General features: G+C 34.9%; 1 protein-coding gene across 1 annotated transcript in view; it reads right to left on the bottom strand.

Moving 5' to 3' along the window:
- The window catches only part of SGCZ (sarcoglycan zeta), a 431,852-nt gene that overhangs the window by 69,428 nt on the left and 345,679 nt on the right, over window positions 1-16,745 (bottom strand). The gene's annotated exons all lie outside the window — the stretch shown is intronic.

Here is a 16,745-nt window from a genome sequence, read left to right as displayed (position 1 = left end):
TCAGAAGAAATAGCCCCCCCCCAAAAAAAAAAGAAAGAGTTTACCAATCATGGTCTCAATGGAGTGGGGTGAGTGCATGAGCGGAGGAAAAATTAGGATTGCAGCTGCTGTTGCAGAGAGGTACTTTTCTGTCCGGAATCACCTGATACCACACTGTTCTTTCCCTGGAGCTTGCAGTGAGATCATGGGTACATTAATGCTTCTGGCAGTTTGCTAGCACTTATTATGCTTAAGTATGTTTATCCAACAGCACTAAAACATCTGATAGAAACAACTGGGGAAGTGTCTTAGATAGGAATGGCTAAGGGCTAGGAAAATATTTGGGATATACTTATTTTATTCTTAAGATTCTTCCCTGGGCATTCATTATTGGTTATCCCCCGACTGAGCATATTAGGTTTGACAGACCCCTTGTGTGTGTCACTCACTATATTGCTTCTTGCTGTTCTTGAAAGTTTAAAGATGAGAAGGAAAGGAGTTAAGGAGCCATAGATTAAGATTTATTTTTACCTGAATGATGCATTAGGTTTTCACTAAAATTTTCTATACCTCACAGTCCCTTTCTTTGAATCCATGGCTTCCCTCTGCAAGAAACACTTTTCCTAGTTGTTTTCACTATGATTATTAACTTTAAATGATAATCGGTTCCCTGGGAAGTCTAAAATTTGAGCTAATTTCTAAGAGTACAGGTGTGTTTAATGTCTCACTGGACCATTCTCTGACCTCTGTAGCATTCTGCCAATTAGCTCTGCATCACAGAGTCTGGCAGATGAAAGTGACTGTTTGGTTTGTCCATCTTTCTAGATAAAAAGCTATAATTATCAGTGAGACGCTGTGTTCAATGTGACTATTTTGAGCTAAATGTGATGCGATCGAGGGGGCTTCTGACAACAAAAGCAGCTGCTAAGGGCCTTTTTCTCAACAGTTGGTTTTCACTTTCCTTATGGTTCTTTTAGTCCAGGCAACTGCCACTCTGAGAAAGGCAGTTGTCTTAATAGGCATCTGCATTGCCAAAGTGTATTTTAAAGGAGACCTTTTCACTTTCGCTTAGTCAGTATTTGGTGAAGAGTCTTCCCAGTTAGAATAATCTCACCCTTAGCAAGGGAGGATACTGCCATGCCTATTTTTGCCAGTTCAGCTAAAGGTTTGGGAATTTACACTCCCAAAGACTGTTCACATAATCATCCAAAGGTTTCTTTCCTTTCATCTTAGGAAAATACTTATCAAAATTCTCAGGCTAAAATCTGCCTCTCAGACTCTAATTGTAAGATTGATATCAAACTCTCAAGTACAGGAAAAGGAAAAATTAGGTGAGCCAAGTCTCCTTTCTTCTTCTTTCCTTGTCTTATGTAAAAGAGGGATGAAGAAGTTAGGAACTTAAATCTATACTCCTTAGTGCAAGCTTAAATTCTAGACCAAAGAAAACACAATGGCAAAACTCCTATCAATTTAAGAAGTCCAGCATTTCATCTATACTGTTTACCTGCACTTTATTTTACACAGGAAGTGCCTAAACACAGAGGTTCAAGGTAATCAAAGGTAGTCTACTCAGATGAACTAGACATTCAGAGAAGATTTAGCTGAAATCAGTGGATAATTTTCTCTCTAGATCACCAGATCTGTTACTCTTTTGATGTGAACTTCAGCTCGCAATTTAGTAACCTTGATAATTCACACAATAATTTACATTCAGATGTCAGAAGGGATATAGAAGTATGTACATACATACAGATGTAAATGTGGCCTTCAGAAAATAGTAAATGATTTGTGATGCCATTTCAAAAATTATACTATAAATAACAAAAAGTAACATACTAGGAACATTCTTACTGTTACATAGAGCTTTTAATAATTATCAATATACTAATAACTAAAATATTGTACAGGGATGCCCTCAGGGCCATGAGGGTTCTACCAGCCCTTACTGGCCCTGTCCAACCTCCCTGGGGGGAGATTTCAGTCCAGCCTCATTGAGCCCCTTCTATCTGGGTTGTCCAACTTGGTTCCACCCACCTCTTAGGGAGCATTCAGCCCTCATCACTTCCAGACAGATAAGAGGACTTCAAGAACTAGCTGATGTTCACGATACTGTATGAAATGATTCCTGTTATAAGCCCTGAAACATTACAACTTCAAGATTTTCAGCAGTGTATTAAAATTAAACCAGATGAACATGATGTTACTATAGTTACTTCTTACCTGAAACAGGTTTGCAGCTGGAATTCACAAAGGCAAAAATAAACTATTTAATTTAAGGGATATTTTCAGAAAGCTTTCTTGAATCTGAATCCAGTTATAAATACAATTAAAATTTTGAGGAAAAAGAAGTTTGGGGTTTGTTTGTTTGTTTGTGGGGGTTTTTTGTTTGTTTTGGTTTTTTGTTTTGAGTAAGGATCATAGTGCAGTACTAGTAAATATCAACTTTTTTTTTTAGAAGTACGTGAGCAGATTACAGTAAGTATATAAAAACTGACAGACTGATTTACAAAAACATTTTATTAAAAATATTCTGCATGAGCAATCATAGCAAAGTTAATTTTTTTACAGATGGTTCAAGTATTCTGAACATATTTTGGACAAATTTCATATGTTTCATACAGCATTCAAATAGGCAATCCTAGCTAATTCAGTTTTGAAGAATGTTTCCAAATGAACCCTTTAAATTAGAAACAGTTTAAATGGAGCAATTTTAATTCCTGTAAGTTTAATAAAACTTTAGTTTAAGTAAGATGGTACACTGTATAATTAAATATAATCCCAGACTTATGCTTAGAACACAGTTAATTGTAATAACACCAACAACTGACACACAGGAACAGTCACAATATGTATACCATTGCTTAGAGAGGAAGCACTAGCTCTTTTATGATTTGATTTCTTTGCTTGAACAAGTGCACCACTTCAGGTTTCTGGACCCTTATGCAGTGCCATATAGATATAAAAACTAATGGAATAAGTAGTTAGGATTCCAGACCTGCCACTCTAGTGGCAATTTATTAGAAGACGTAAGGTTATATAGACTCAAATAACAGAGCAGTATCACCAGTGCGGGCAGCTAAAATAGTTATGGCAGAAGCTTTCCTTGTAGGACTCCTAACAAAGCTACCCTGATACACTAGTGACTCAGAATGACCATTGCATTTCCAAGTTACCTTTACAGAAAAAGAAAAAAAAATCAGTATTACACTTTGGTTTGCTGAGAAACTCACCATGGCACCATACCCAACCACACAGGTAGTTGTGTATTACAAGATTTTAACAAAGACAGGGAGCATATTTCCCCAGTGCAGCAGAGCACCACAGTTTGTCTACTGCTTTAGGGACCCATACTGTGGGTGCCAGTGAAGAAGTTGATCAGCTGTGTCTGCTCAATGACCCCAACTGAAGAACAAATAGTGTATGAGCTGTTTGACTACACCATAGAAACAAAACAAGAACTGAAAGAAACAGAAAGTACTTAGTAGGCTGGTCAGTCCAGCAGCTCAAGGGAGTCAAAGACCAGATGAGTAGTTGTGCAATAAATACATGGACAACTGCAGCTCGGGCAAATAAGGAGTAACAAGTGTGAGTGCCTTGGAGGAACTTAGTCCAAAAAGTTTAGAAGAAGAATATGAAAGACAGAGCGTCAGTCAAGACGGATACAAAGCAGAGCAAAAAAAGGTGTGAGGTGATGGAAAGAGCATTCCTTAGCTGTTTACCCATTGTCCAGAACTAGAACATCAGCATGTTTCTTAGCAACATTCCTTTCAAATGAGGAGGTAATAATAGAGGTGGAAGATAAGGCTCCAGGGACTAAAAGATCATTTTTAGGGCTTGGAGTCTCTGGGACAAATTGTCTATCATTAACATTATTTTTAGCAGTAACCAAACATGAAGAAATTTGCATTAGGAAGGATTTGAAAGAAAAAGACCTACAAATGGAAGCAATTGCTGAGCTCTTGAGTACTTAAAAAGACTGAAGTCTCCATTAAAACTATTGGAAGCTTGTATGAGTTTGGGACTGTCAAAATACAAATTAAAGAAAAATTTTCTCCATCAGAATATTCCCAAAATATTTTTCCAAGAATATTTTCAATATTCCTTTTTATCAATATTTACCAATATTCAGTATTTCCAAAAATATTCTCAAAAATATTCCCAAGAGGCTTCCCAAGGCATCAGGACAGCAGGGATTCCAACACAGGGGTGTTTAAAATAGAGAGAATTGAATATAATTTACTGTTCAAGTTATTCCTGGTCAATTCTGAGCTGAGAAGAGTTAATGTAAGTATCGATCCAAATAAATTAGATGCTTTAAGCTATTTCCTATATCCCTGCATTCCCAAAATAAATTTTCATATGAGATTTTAGTGTTTTTTCTGTATAACTGTCCTTTCTAACCTGATAGTCCCAATTTAATCAAAATCAGGAAGCTGATTGCAAAATCTCAATAAATACGTTTGGACTTCTGCTTTAAGGAATTATTCCAGATATCTTAAAAGTTTGACCAAGTGTTATTAAAAATCAGTATTTTTTCACATGAGTCTTACACAATGAGGAGGTTTGGAAAAGTATTCAAGCAAACTATTAGGTCAATGCATTTCACTAGTCCATGGCCAAACTGATTTGCATACAATCGCCATCAATTGCAAGTAGAAAAATATAATGAATCAAATCTTTTATGTAACACACTGGTAAAATGACCAGCAGATTTGACTTCATGTCAAAACTGATTTTGTAAAAGTACCCCAATGGCAGTGAGATACAAACTCTATTTTCCAAATCAAAGAGGGAAATATACCTCACTTAATTGACTGACCAAAGAAATGAAAGCTATGGAAGAAAGGTAAACAAAGCACAAACTAATAGTTTGCAAGAAAAATGAACAAAACACCCTAGTTGATACTGAAAGAAATATCATACTTGAGGTTATTGACAAAGTTTCAAGAAACATACTTTCTAGATAATTCTTGTTCAAAGGATATTATCTTGGTTCCCAGCCTCTGCTCTGTGTCCATGTCAGCCTTGTTAAACGGTAAAGACAATCACAGATATCAACCAGCTTCATGACACACCAAATCTGAATCCAAACATAGCTACACCTACTGAAGAAATATAGATGTACCCATTGAGAATTATAGACAGCGCTCTAGAGAGCCAAAAGAACTGCTAAATCTGCACAGTGATTATGGCTATAACCTCCAGATAGAAGTAACCTACTTGTTTTACTTCATTGTATAATGCACCATGAAATTTTTATTATGGTACAATTCAGTCACGAATAGAAATCTTAGTGATAAAGCACAAGCAGATACTTAAATAGCAGACAAAAGATGTGACTTTTGTGGAATTGATTTAAACACCAAATAAAATTTCAAACAGACTTAAGATATAAACATCCTAACTAAAAATAAAGCAACACTATAAAAGTACTTGAAAGAGGGTTATTAAATGCCCAAAGCTCACTCCTTAGTCATTAGGCTTCTGGTACAGCAAGTAAAATTGTACATTACTGAGTTGCAAAGCCCCCAAAGAATTTGAACTGGCAGAAAACCAATGCAAGTCTTAAAATGCTTCATTCCTTTCAAACCTTTCAAATTTCTTGCAATATGGGTGCATAAATTATTGAAAGGATTTTTGTCATTAAAGTTATGCTCAACGGTAACCAACAATTCACTACACTGTTTTAAATCTTGGAAAGCAGTCTTTCAGTTCTTGTTTGTGTGCAAGTGTCAACCATGCTATATCATTACAGTGAAACAAGACTGTGTTTCCCATGCCATTTTAACTTAAAGTGCTGCAATTTGAAATATTTAACTCCAGGAAAAGTTTGAAGACATTATAGGAAAATTTATATAAATCAAAGTATATTCACACATTTAAAAGTTATTTTCCAGCATTCCCTAGTGAGAGAGCATTTCTCTACAGAATTTGAATTGCATTTATTTTAAACTCAGTAGCTGAGAGAAAAAAAAACAGACCACAAAACAACATTCCAACAACATGCTGTAGTGAGTGATCTGACACCAGATTCCTTGTTCCTGAGATGTTTATGACTGAGAAAAGTGTGTTAACCCCTATTTGCTTGATGTCAGAAAATACATATCAGTTTTACATGGTGATAAATGTAAAAAAAATATAAAATCAGCAAAATAGTCAAAAGAAGTTTTTTCGTTATGTTTATCCATTCCTATGGAAATCTGAAATAAGAGTTCTGAAAAATGAGAACTCTCCAGCACATCAATAGGTTCTGGGTTCCACTTTTGTGGTGTCCTGAAGACATACAGGAAAGGTCTATATGGAAATAATATTTCTATCATCAGTTTTTATTTCACTATGATTTCTTTGACAGATATTTTCAAATTCTAAAGCTGAAGAAGAATAAACAAATTCTAAAGAACGTTTAAAGTACAAAGTAGAATTTCAGAACTGTAGAAGTAGAACTATTTCAGAACTATCGTAGTAGAAATCTGAAATGAGGTTTATAGCTCAGAAAAGGCAGCAAAGACTTGCTATTAAAAAAGAATATTAAAAAGTCTAATGCACATTAAAATTAATATGTTAAATAAAAATGTAAGACACAAAAGTAAGGCAAGATGAGTCATTAATTTTAAATATATTTAGTTAGGTGCTTTATTTTAGGTTAATATTAAACCTATTATTTTATAGAAAGTTAAGGTGGCAGAAACCTATACAACTAAAGGATGCCACTAGCATTAGCAGTAGCTTCAACAGCAAACGTCAGAAATAGTTTCCTGTATTTTTGTTTCTTCGTATAGCTATCTTAATTTTGACGCTATTTGTATTTCCTGATAAGCCTTCCTTCAAGCAGAATCACTCAGTGCTGGATCCTAATTACCCTGGTAAAGCTTTCTGCGTTCCTAGTTCTCTCTACTGTTCCTGTGCTAAACAAGCAGAAGCATACACATCTCAAATGAAAGCATACACATCCCTTACCGAAAAGAAGGGATGTTATTATTGACTCTTTACTGAGTCTTCCCCTGCACACAGCCATTGCCTATTACATCAGTTGTTAGGTGCTTTCAGGCTACATTATTGCACTTCCTTGAGACAAAAATTCCATGGATGTTTAGCATGAAGAATACTGAGGCTTTGATCGAGGCATCAAGAGGAATGAGAGTAAGAATGACAGTAACAGGAATTACAGATAATCCACTGATTTTCTGTTTCTAACAAGGGTCAGAGAAGGTGTAACCCCCCCTAATAAACAATACTGGAAAACTGGTAACAGTGAGGAGAAGGCTGAGAAGTCCTGAGTGAACTGGCTTATGTAGTTGCCAAATCACTCTCCATGATTTTTGAAAAGTCAAGGCAATCAGATGAAGAATCAATAGAAAAAGCTACATTATCTTGAACACAGGTAGAAGAGGGTATTTTAAGATTAAAACCCCATACATCCCCTACCTTTAATTCTGACCTATCAAAAAGCTAGAAAGTGACCTTGAAAAGTATTAGCTCAGATTTTGCTGATCAGTGTTCTTTAACCTGGCAAAACATTTAATAAGTAGCTTTGTCATTAGTATGACACAAACTTTGCCAATATGTGAGCTCAGAATTAGTTTCATGTCTCCTCTAAAACTTGTTATCTCTGGAAAGAAGATATTCATTCCCACCTTTATTGTAGGACATGACTTGGTGGTTTAAAAATTGCCTTTCTTTTAAGAAACTTGCTTTGAGACTTGGCAATCACAGACTAAAATAAGTCACCAGCCCTGTTCTGAAGGTCAAAATTGAGGAAATAAAATTCTGTAGAAAGGATTATAGTTCAGGGAAAGACATGGCACATGCTCCTTCATGGGAGCATATTATTTTCCAGTGAGAATAGCACTATTGTCAACCTTGCTGTTGAGATAATTGCCACCTTTTAATAACACAGATCTTTTCCAAAGGATATAATTAACAATCTGCCTTTCATTTCAACTCTCTAGTTATTCAGAATTTATTTTTGTTTCAGTAACTGGGTAATTTTCCCAACCAAATGCTTTTACACTGCTTTTAAACTTTCCTCCACTGACAAAGACTACAACAAATACAGTTCCATGACTTTGCAGATGACATTTAGATTGAAACAACGTGAGAAACGCCATGGACCTGGATCACTTCTACAACCTGCAGAATTAATCAGTACAGTTCTAAAGACTGAATTTCTTTTAAATTCAAGATCACAGAGCAATATGGGAAATTAAAAATTGTTGTATTTCCTTAGAAACAGTGTTAAACTGCCAGAAAGATCTCAATCCCACTTGCATTAGTGCTTGAGTATTTCTCATGCTTCTGCATAAGCAAAGCAATGCACATGGCATACCAAAAAATTAAGAACGCTTTCTGCATTTTTTCTTCATTATTGGCATGACAATAATTTTAATTTTTTTTATTACGCTTCTGGCAACCAGTCAAACTCTCCTAAATGTACACAGATGATCATACAGTTCCAGGTAATTCTGTATCAAAATATTAGAGTAATTGTCAGTACAAACCATTATACTTAAGTTTCCATTGTAATCTTATTAATAATTTTCTATAAACTTATTTAAATCTCTGTAAAATATTTCCAGTGCACTTTAGTTATTTTCATTGAAACTTTATATTCTAATTTTCCTTTCCCCACATTTATCCCAAAAGTCAGTGAAAAAAGTTCTAGTCTATGTTTTGACTTTCAAACAAAGGCAATGAACAAAATGTAGACTTGGTTCATACTTCTCATAGAATGGTTCCTCTAAAGCATAAAGCATTTGGTTTAGAACTGTCGAAGTGTTTAAATACAGGAAAAATATGTAAAAGTTTTCCAAATGTAGTCTAAAAGCTGTATAAGCAACATTTTTATAATAAATTAAAAATATTAACAGTAAATTTTTAAAGCAAGTTCTTCAGGACCCTAAGAAGCCTGCCTAACAATTTCTTTCTTCCTTGAATCTTGCCAGCCCGTTAGGGATTCTGGAGCTTTATGCTCATTTGAAACCACTGTGACTTTAAACATTTTACCCTTCAGCTCAACCTTACAATTCAAATAAAACTAAGAAAATTTGTCATAAGAACTCATTAAACTAAAGGAAGATATTGTTCAGTCTACTAATTAATCTTTTAATAAATATTAAAATTTATAAATTTCCCACTCTTAGTATTAGAATTAAATCAATGTATCTTTCTGATTCCAAACTGCAATGAAAATAGTTTATATGTTTGTCATATACTCAGGTTTAATTTTGTTAAGCTGTTTTTAACACTAAAATAAACAAACAAATCTATCAGCTGATCAGCATTCTCAGAGCTAATTACAGCAAGCCCCTCAGCCAAATTTTGCCTGTAAATAACAGACTTTAATAGAATATTTGGTGCAGGGAAGTGGCTTAGTGTCTCCTTTCAACAAAGATTACTGATGTGAATGACAAGTCTGAAGAATTTTAAGGACAAAATATACTTAAAGGAGATATATATATCCTTATATACTTAATATACCTAATATACTTCTCTGCTAGAGAGGAAATAATAAAGATTAAAGAAGTCCTCAGAAGCTTAAAGATAATAAAAAATGTATACTGAACACCTCCCTGCACTGCTTTTAATTATGTAAGACTGAATTTTCAGATTCTCCAAGACCAAACAAGAATAATGAATGAAATAGTGGTTTACATTCTCTCACTATACAGTTTTGTATTATCTTTTCCTTCTCAGCTAAGAAAAAAGCATTAATTCTACAGCTAGCCTTCATCCCATCACTCAAATGATCTGGCTTACCAAAGAAAGTAAACAGACAATAGCAAAAAACCAGAATTTAAATTGATTATTTAAATAATTTCATTGTTTTCTAAAACACAGCTCAACTAAAACCATTGGACTGCTGAAAGTAAGAGGGAAGCTCTGCAGTAGACAAAAGGGTTGGTCAGCTAGGAGTAGCAAAGATCAGAGACTTCTTAAATTATGTTTGTGCATAGAGAAATATTTCTCTGCCAAAGGATCTAACGTAACTATGCTGTAAGTCTTCCAATATTTACACAATTTCTGTCCAAATGATTTATGGCAAAGTGCGGAAAACTAGATCAGAACTTTTGTTTGATCAGAATGTGAGCATGCATTCGTTTTTCTCATTCATTAAGGATTTAAACAGCTTCAGACAATAAGTATTTAAAGTAGCAGAGATCAACAGGAATTGATTTAAAGGGTTCCAGTTTTCCTTCAGATAAAAACATACAACATTAATTTAACCCTGTGATAATTCCGTGCTTTTATATAGGGTTGATGTTTGTAGTTAAGACCTTATATACGATTTTGTGCAAAAATAAATTTTAACTAATAAACATCAATGACTTTTGGGCTGTCTAATCTGCAGCACAGTCTTTACAAGACAAACTGTCCTGTCCATCAAACTCAGTCCTCTTGGACAATAATATGTGTGTAAATGCCTCTGAATTGGTAGCCTACCACATGGTGATTCTTCCCCTGAAGAGGATATTTCTTTTGTTTTTACCTTATCTATTTCGCCAGGGGGATTATGCAGATGATTAACAACCTGAATACAGCAGATTGCCAGTCAGTAAAGTGTAAAGTCATTTAAAGTCACGTTTTACAACTAATTATCACGCTACTGTTAAATATTCTTCCCTGTAAAAAATTTATGAAATATATCTTTGAAACAACTGGCTTGCTATCACTGGTAAAATTTAAATCTTTTGAAGAGAATCCTAGCTTACTTATGCAGTATTCCAATACAGTATTTCAATTTTTTTCCTTTAATAATCCTTCGTATTCTATTGTATCAATGCCATGGGGGTGGGGGAGGAAGGTTAAGTGCATTATTTCAAGAATACAAGAAAATATTCTCTGCTTAAATGTCAATCAAAAAAAAAGTGAGCTAATTTTAGATACATTTGTGCTAACCTATAACCTTTATATATGAAAATCTGAATTATTAAGTTTCCATCCTCTGAAAATCTTATATTTAGCTTTTCAGTGAGTGATGGAAGGTATTCTTTTAGATAGATAGATAGATAGATAGATAGATAGATAGATAGATAAATATAATGGTTGGATTATATTACATATATAATATATATACATTATATTATATATTAATATAATAATTGCACCAGGAGACCTTTGAATGAAATAATGTATAATCAAGCATGTGTCTTGAAATTATTTCGGTTCCTCTAATTGTCTGGCAATAAATTGACATGACATACTCCAATATAATCTTGATACCTTGAAAAAACTATTTTCTCATTATTTCTCTTGTTCAATAACTTCAGCAACTGTGCTAACAATTATGAAATAAATGCTTTCGTCTTTCTAGAATACTAATTAAAAAAACCCAAAAAGTAGAACTATGCATTAGAGGTAGGAAAATCACGTCAGAATTAGCTTTACTTCCTCTTGCTAATATTAGCTAGGGGATTTTTTTTCAACCAACAAAATTACAAAGGCCATGATAAAACACAGTTGCATTTTCCAATTTCCTGAGCTTGAGTTTCATCAAATTTGTTTCCTGTACAGACATCAGCAAATAGACTTACGTCAGCCAAAGGCTGTGAATGCTAGTCATCTATCAGTTTCTTTTTTGAGACTCTAGCATAAAACTGTATTTTAACAGTGTGCTCTTTCTAGGTCAGCACTTCTGAAGTGTCAAAGATCCTGAGGGAAAAGGAAGAATTCTAGCTGGGAACAATTCTACCCTGTGTCAGTGTCTGTGCAGTTTTTTGTGGGAAAAGCTCAGGCAAAATTTTTATAAGAGAATGCAAAAAACAAGGAAAAATGTAGCTATAACCTATATTATCAACTATATTTTTATGTCTCATAAATTATACAAAAGGAATTATAGCAGTAGAAGTACAAGAACATTTATCAAAAATTATAAAAAGGGAAACAGACTGTCAAAATCTGTGATATACCCTGTGTCACATGGACAGAGTTCCATACTGGTTTCATCTTGACACAAAATCAGGAAAGAGACATTAAATTTCATTATCTTTATCTGGATATATTTTTTATATGCTAAATTGATTAAAAATGTGTATCTCTTTCAAAATCAGAAAAGGCTCTATTCTCAAAATAGCATTCTGCCAACAAAATACTAACAAACTGTCAAATATAAAATTCCCAACAGTCAAAATAAAAAGAAAATTAATAAAAAGAAAATTAATAAAAAGAAAATTAATAAAAAGAAAATTAATAAAAAGAACTGTGTTGGTTTAAAAGTAAACCAGCAGGAGAAATAAACCCACCTCAAGAGAGATTACAAGTCAGAGTTACAATTTACTAAAAAGATTACAATAAATACAATGATTTTCACCCATAAAGACACTGGTTTTCACCCATAAAGACAGATGTATAACCCCACACCCTGGGACGAGAAAAGAATGGTGTTTGTCAACCTCTGTGTTGAGCACGATGTGGCCCCCCTGGGGGCAAAGTAAAAGGAAAGGAAAACCTGTTGGTCCCAATGATGGTGGCAGTTCTGTTGAGGTAATGATCGCAGTCTTGTCGAGAGTGGCAGAGTGGCAGTCGCAATCCTGTTGGAGTTCTGGTCCTCCTCTCAATCCAATGAGTGGTACCAGAAGTCCCAAAACCCCAAGATTATATGCGCTCAGGTTCAGGTGGGAGTGTCCAGTACATCCCCCAGGGCAGGGAGTTTCACAGTGGGTGATTTAACTCTGTGAGTTGTGAGATGTTTTTGGAGTCTGATGGTCTAGGTGTTGCAGCTGCCAATTATGTCAGTCCAGTATGGCCTATTAGCAACAATGACCCCTCAGGCTGGGTGTGGAGGTGCTGATTCCTCCCCAGAGGGGAGTTATCACAGCTGAGTCATTAGGTGTGCCCTGGACAGCTGCTGCAAATGATCCATTATTAACAGTCCTTCAGAAATTACATAGAGGGTGTAGAATACACAGTTTTGGTTATACTGACATAGTGATAAACCCTGTAACTAGGACAAGAAGTAAAACACTATCCCACATAATTGTCTCCTGAGTTGCTTTGATATGATGCCCCTTTTATGTGCCCCAGCTAATTCCTTAACAAGCAGTTGGGAACAGAGTTATGGCTTTTAAGCTTGCCGTCTCTCAGCATCCTTTTAAGAGTACAAACCCTTTTTATGTCACATGTACACAATAAGGCAGGTGCTCTACCTGGCAGGCCTCATAGCCCTGGCTCCCTTTCCAAGGAATCATTAAAAGCAGCCACTTCTTCCCTGGCTCAGGCATCTAGATTTCCTACTGCTGAAGGGTGAGCAAGGAGGGACAGATGCAGTTCATCTGACTTTCCCACCAGTGTGAAGTTCAAGAAAAAAGAAGACCAAAAACCATTACCTGGGGAGCACTCCAAGTCCCACAATACATTTCTCCATCAGCCTTTTCCTGGTAAACTGAGCTGTGTGGTTGCACTTCATATTTCAAGGACAGGTTCCCAAATTTGTTCTAGATTCTCATGGAATTTCTTCCGAATTTGACTCTAAAGGAAGCATATGGCTTATACAACTTGGCACCTTTTTCACAGGGCCTCTAAAAAGACTAAATATGTCAAATACTCTGTGAATTTTTACACCCTTAATCATTCTTTCAAGCTACCAATTCTTATGAAGTGGACAAAGATCTTGCCAAAGTACTTCAATGTCAAGGTGAAGTACTTTATGTCCTTGGAAGTCCCTTTTTTCTTAGCCAAAAATAAGATGATTTTCTCTAGTTCGTTCAGCATTTAAAACAATGTCCAATACTGCCTGTTTAGTACTAACAGTTTAGAAATGTTATTCTAAATTAAGGGTAAAGAAACAAAAATGAATTCATGCTCCAGATGAAGTTCACTGCAAGATAGAACAGAGTATTGAATTTCAAATGCTATCTACAACACAAATATGTTTCCCAGGTTGTAACTTTTGTTATTGTTTTTTTACGCAGAAGATTTGTTGCTTCTCCATGCTTTACACCTTTCAGACATCACTTTCATGCTTTTTCACTGAGAAGCTAACTCAAAAGAATTCACTCTCAGTGTTGCCAGGACCTAACACATATTTTATTAGATATTAATGCAAGAGGCTTAATCTGAGTTGATTTTAAAGCAGATTTCTACACAAAAAGAGGATTGATATTTACTCATGAAGGCAATCTACCTTCTTCTGCACAACTGTCTTGCATCAACTGTTTCAGCCTTTGCTTCAACTTTGTAAGAAGATGCAACAAATGCCACAACCTCCTTTTGAGGTTGAAATATCTGTCTTTTATTGTGTCATATCTTCTTTTCCCTAATGTATTGTATAATATGTCTACCAGTACTCTTTTATTAATATAGATTTAGTTGGAGTCATTCAATTCTACAATATTACCAGTGGTTTGTGATATCTGAAGGCATTTCTAAAGCCCTGACTCAGAGGACTGCTTGAATTAGGGACAAACTTTCTTCAACTGTTGTAGAATTAAATACAATGGAAATTTCACAGAATTCAAAAGTCAAATCAAGTTCTGCACAGTGAGATGAATTTTGAGGTTCCCCTTCAGAAAATGTAAGTAATCAGTTTTTCAATATTAATTACCATGGATTACTAAAGTTTAATTTATTTTTTCCATTTTTAGATTGCTTGAATGACAAGTCTAGTCACCAAGTGATGGACTGCCATTAACTAAAAATGTTTTTCAAAGCCTTTAATTCAGTTCTTTGACATAGATTAGATCATAATATATATTATTATCTCTGAAAGTAGAAGAAAAATCACTGGCTTTGCTTTGCTGTTGTTAGGGATAAAGGCACACACATCAGTCAGTCAATAGCCGACTTTCTGATGCAGATGTTTTACTAACCAAAGGTTCTTTTGTGCTCAAGCATTACACAGCAATTCTAATAGGTGTAAATAGCTAATAACAACTGTGGAAAGACTGGTGCTAGAGCTGACTGGTGCTAGTTTATGCTGCTTCAGATACAGCAGTCTTGTATGTACACCGGGTTCACTGGGCAAGTTATTTCTGATGGTCTCTGCTCACTACAACATGGCATTTCGGTATCTGTAGGTGGCAATGACATATCTGTACTATCTACACTTTGCTGCCACCTAAAATGAGAAAATATTTTCAATATAAACAGTAATTACAAGACAGATGGTAAAATCTTAATCTTTTGAAATTTCAGAAACAAAGTAAAGCAGAACAGAAAAAACAGCAGTATTTTTCTAAGCAATCATTTCTACTTTGTCACAATGGTATCAAAGAACCAAAGCCTGGTGCTCTCACACTGCTGTTAAGAGACTTATCTAGTTGAACTGGATGCTGGATCTATGTGACTTCTGTACCACTAACTGATTTTTGGAAAAGGATGGAATTTACAATACAAATATATGTTCTATATCATTTATTGCCTGAAAAATTTCAATTGCCTTAAATTTCTTTATTTGCTAATTCAGAAAAGTGGCAGTATCATTTTTAGTTCATTACTGAGATTTAAAAAAAAACAGGTTTCCTTTATATAATAATAAAGAAAAATCAGCAGGGAATCCTCATGTAACATTAGAAACAAATCTGTGAAACAGTGATTTGGGGATAAAAACTTAGATTCATAACCATTTTAAGCAACAAACGAGTTAAAACTGCAACCAAATACTAACTCAGTGAATGACCAACTCTTCAGCAAATTAGCAAATGACCACATTTTAGCTCATTTAGAATTTTCAGGCAACACTAGGGAGAGAACACATATTTGTGTTTAAAACACAGGAGTCTGGCATTTTAGAAAAATGACAGGGTGGATAAGGCCACAGACACAGATGCATTGATTTAAGGGAAATAGAGAAAAATCCCAGAATTTCAGGCAACTTCTCCCATAGCCTTTTTGGCCAGATCTATGCTGCCTTTAAGAGTCATTCCAACAAGGTCACAAAGAAGTGTCCATCCATTCTGTCAGTTTTTCAGGTTTTACAATTCCCACAGGCTGCACAGTACATAGACCTTTTGGACCTCTCTCAGGCAAGCTCTTCCATTTGTTCAGCTCACTTCTGGAATACTGAAGATGGCTTACAATCGTTTTCATTTTGCTAAGTGTCAGGGCTTGCAGAAATGCCTCTGACTTATTAAAATCATTTCACTAAGAATGAGATAACAAAGAATTGCATTTCAGACCAGTGTCCCTGAGCTGCTACTGCTCCAGCTGTTCTGTACGCCTACTTGTATACAGATTTCAAAAGGTTAAGACAAAATTGCATGGCATAATGACAATACATATTTGTTCTAGTTGCTACATCTTAGTAGAAAATTACTTTGGCCAATATATTGTTTTCAAGCATTCTTTCTCCAGACAAAGCCAGGTTTTGTCAAGGCCAGCTAGGAATTGTTTGTCCTTTAAAGTTACAAACTTTGGATATGTGAAAACTCAGATGTCATCATCAGTGTAAGAATTTTCGAAAAGAAGAGTAAGATGAGTAGATCTGTCCATCACAGAAAACACAAAAATAATACTGCATGCTTCAATTCATGGCAGGGGGGTTGGGACTAGGTGATCTTTAAGGTCCCTTCTAACTCTTAACATTCTATGATTCTGTGAACTCCTATAATTTATATTTGTTTTTGCTTTCAAGAACTTGTTTCCTTCTATACCTACTGAAATAAAACAATACATATATTCCACATCTGTAAGACAGGTCTGTCTAATTTGGGACTGAAAATTGCTATTTCTTCATCACGAAATATTATCAGAAACAACAGACTGTGGCAATTCAATTTCTTTTTCAGCTAAAGAATGGAAGCAATTTCCTCCATGGCTGATGTGTTCAGAAA

Source organism: Lepidothrix coronata, unplaced genomic scaffold (assembly GCF_001604755.1).
Source record: "Lepidothrix coronata isolate B3197 unplaced genomic scaffold, Lepidothrix_coronata-1.0 Scaffold0, whole genome shotgun sequence".
NCBI lineage: Eukaryota > Metazoa > Chordata > Aves > Passeriformes > Pipridae > Lepidothrix > Lepidothrix coronata.
Note: the sequence above shows the minus strand (reverse complement) of the source record. Positions and strands in the feature narration are given on the sequence as shown.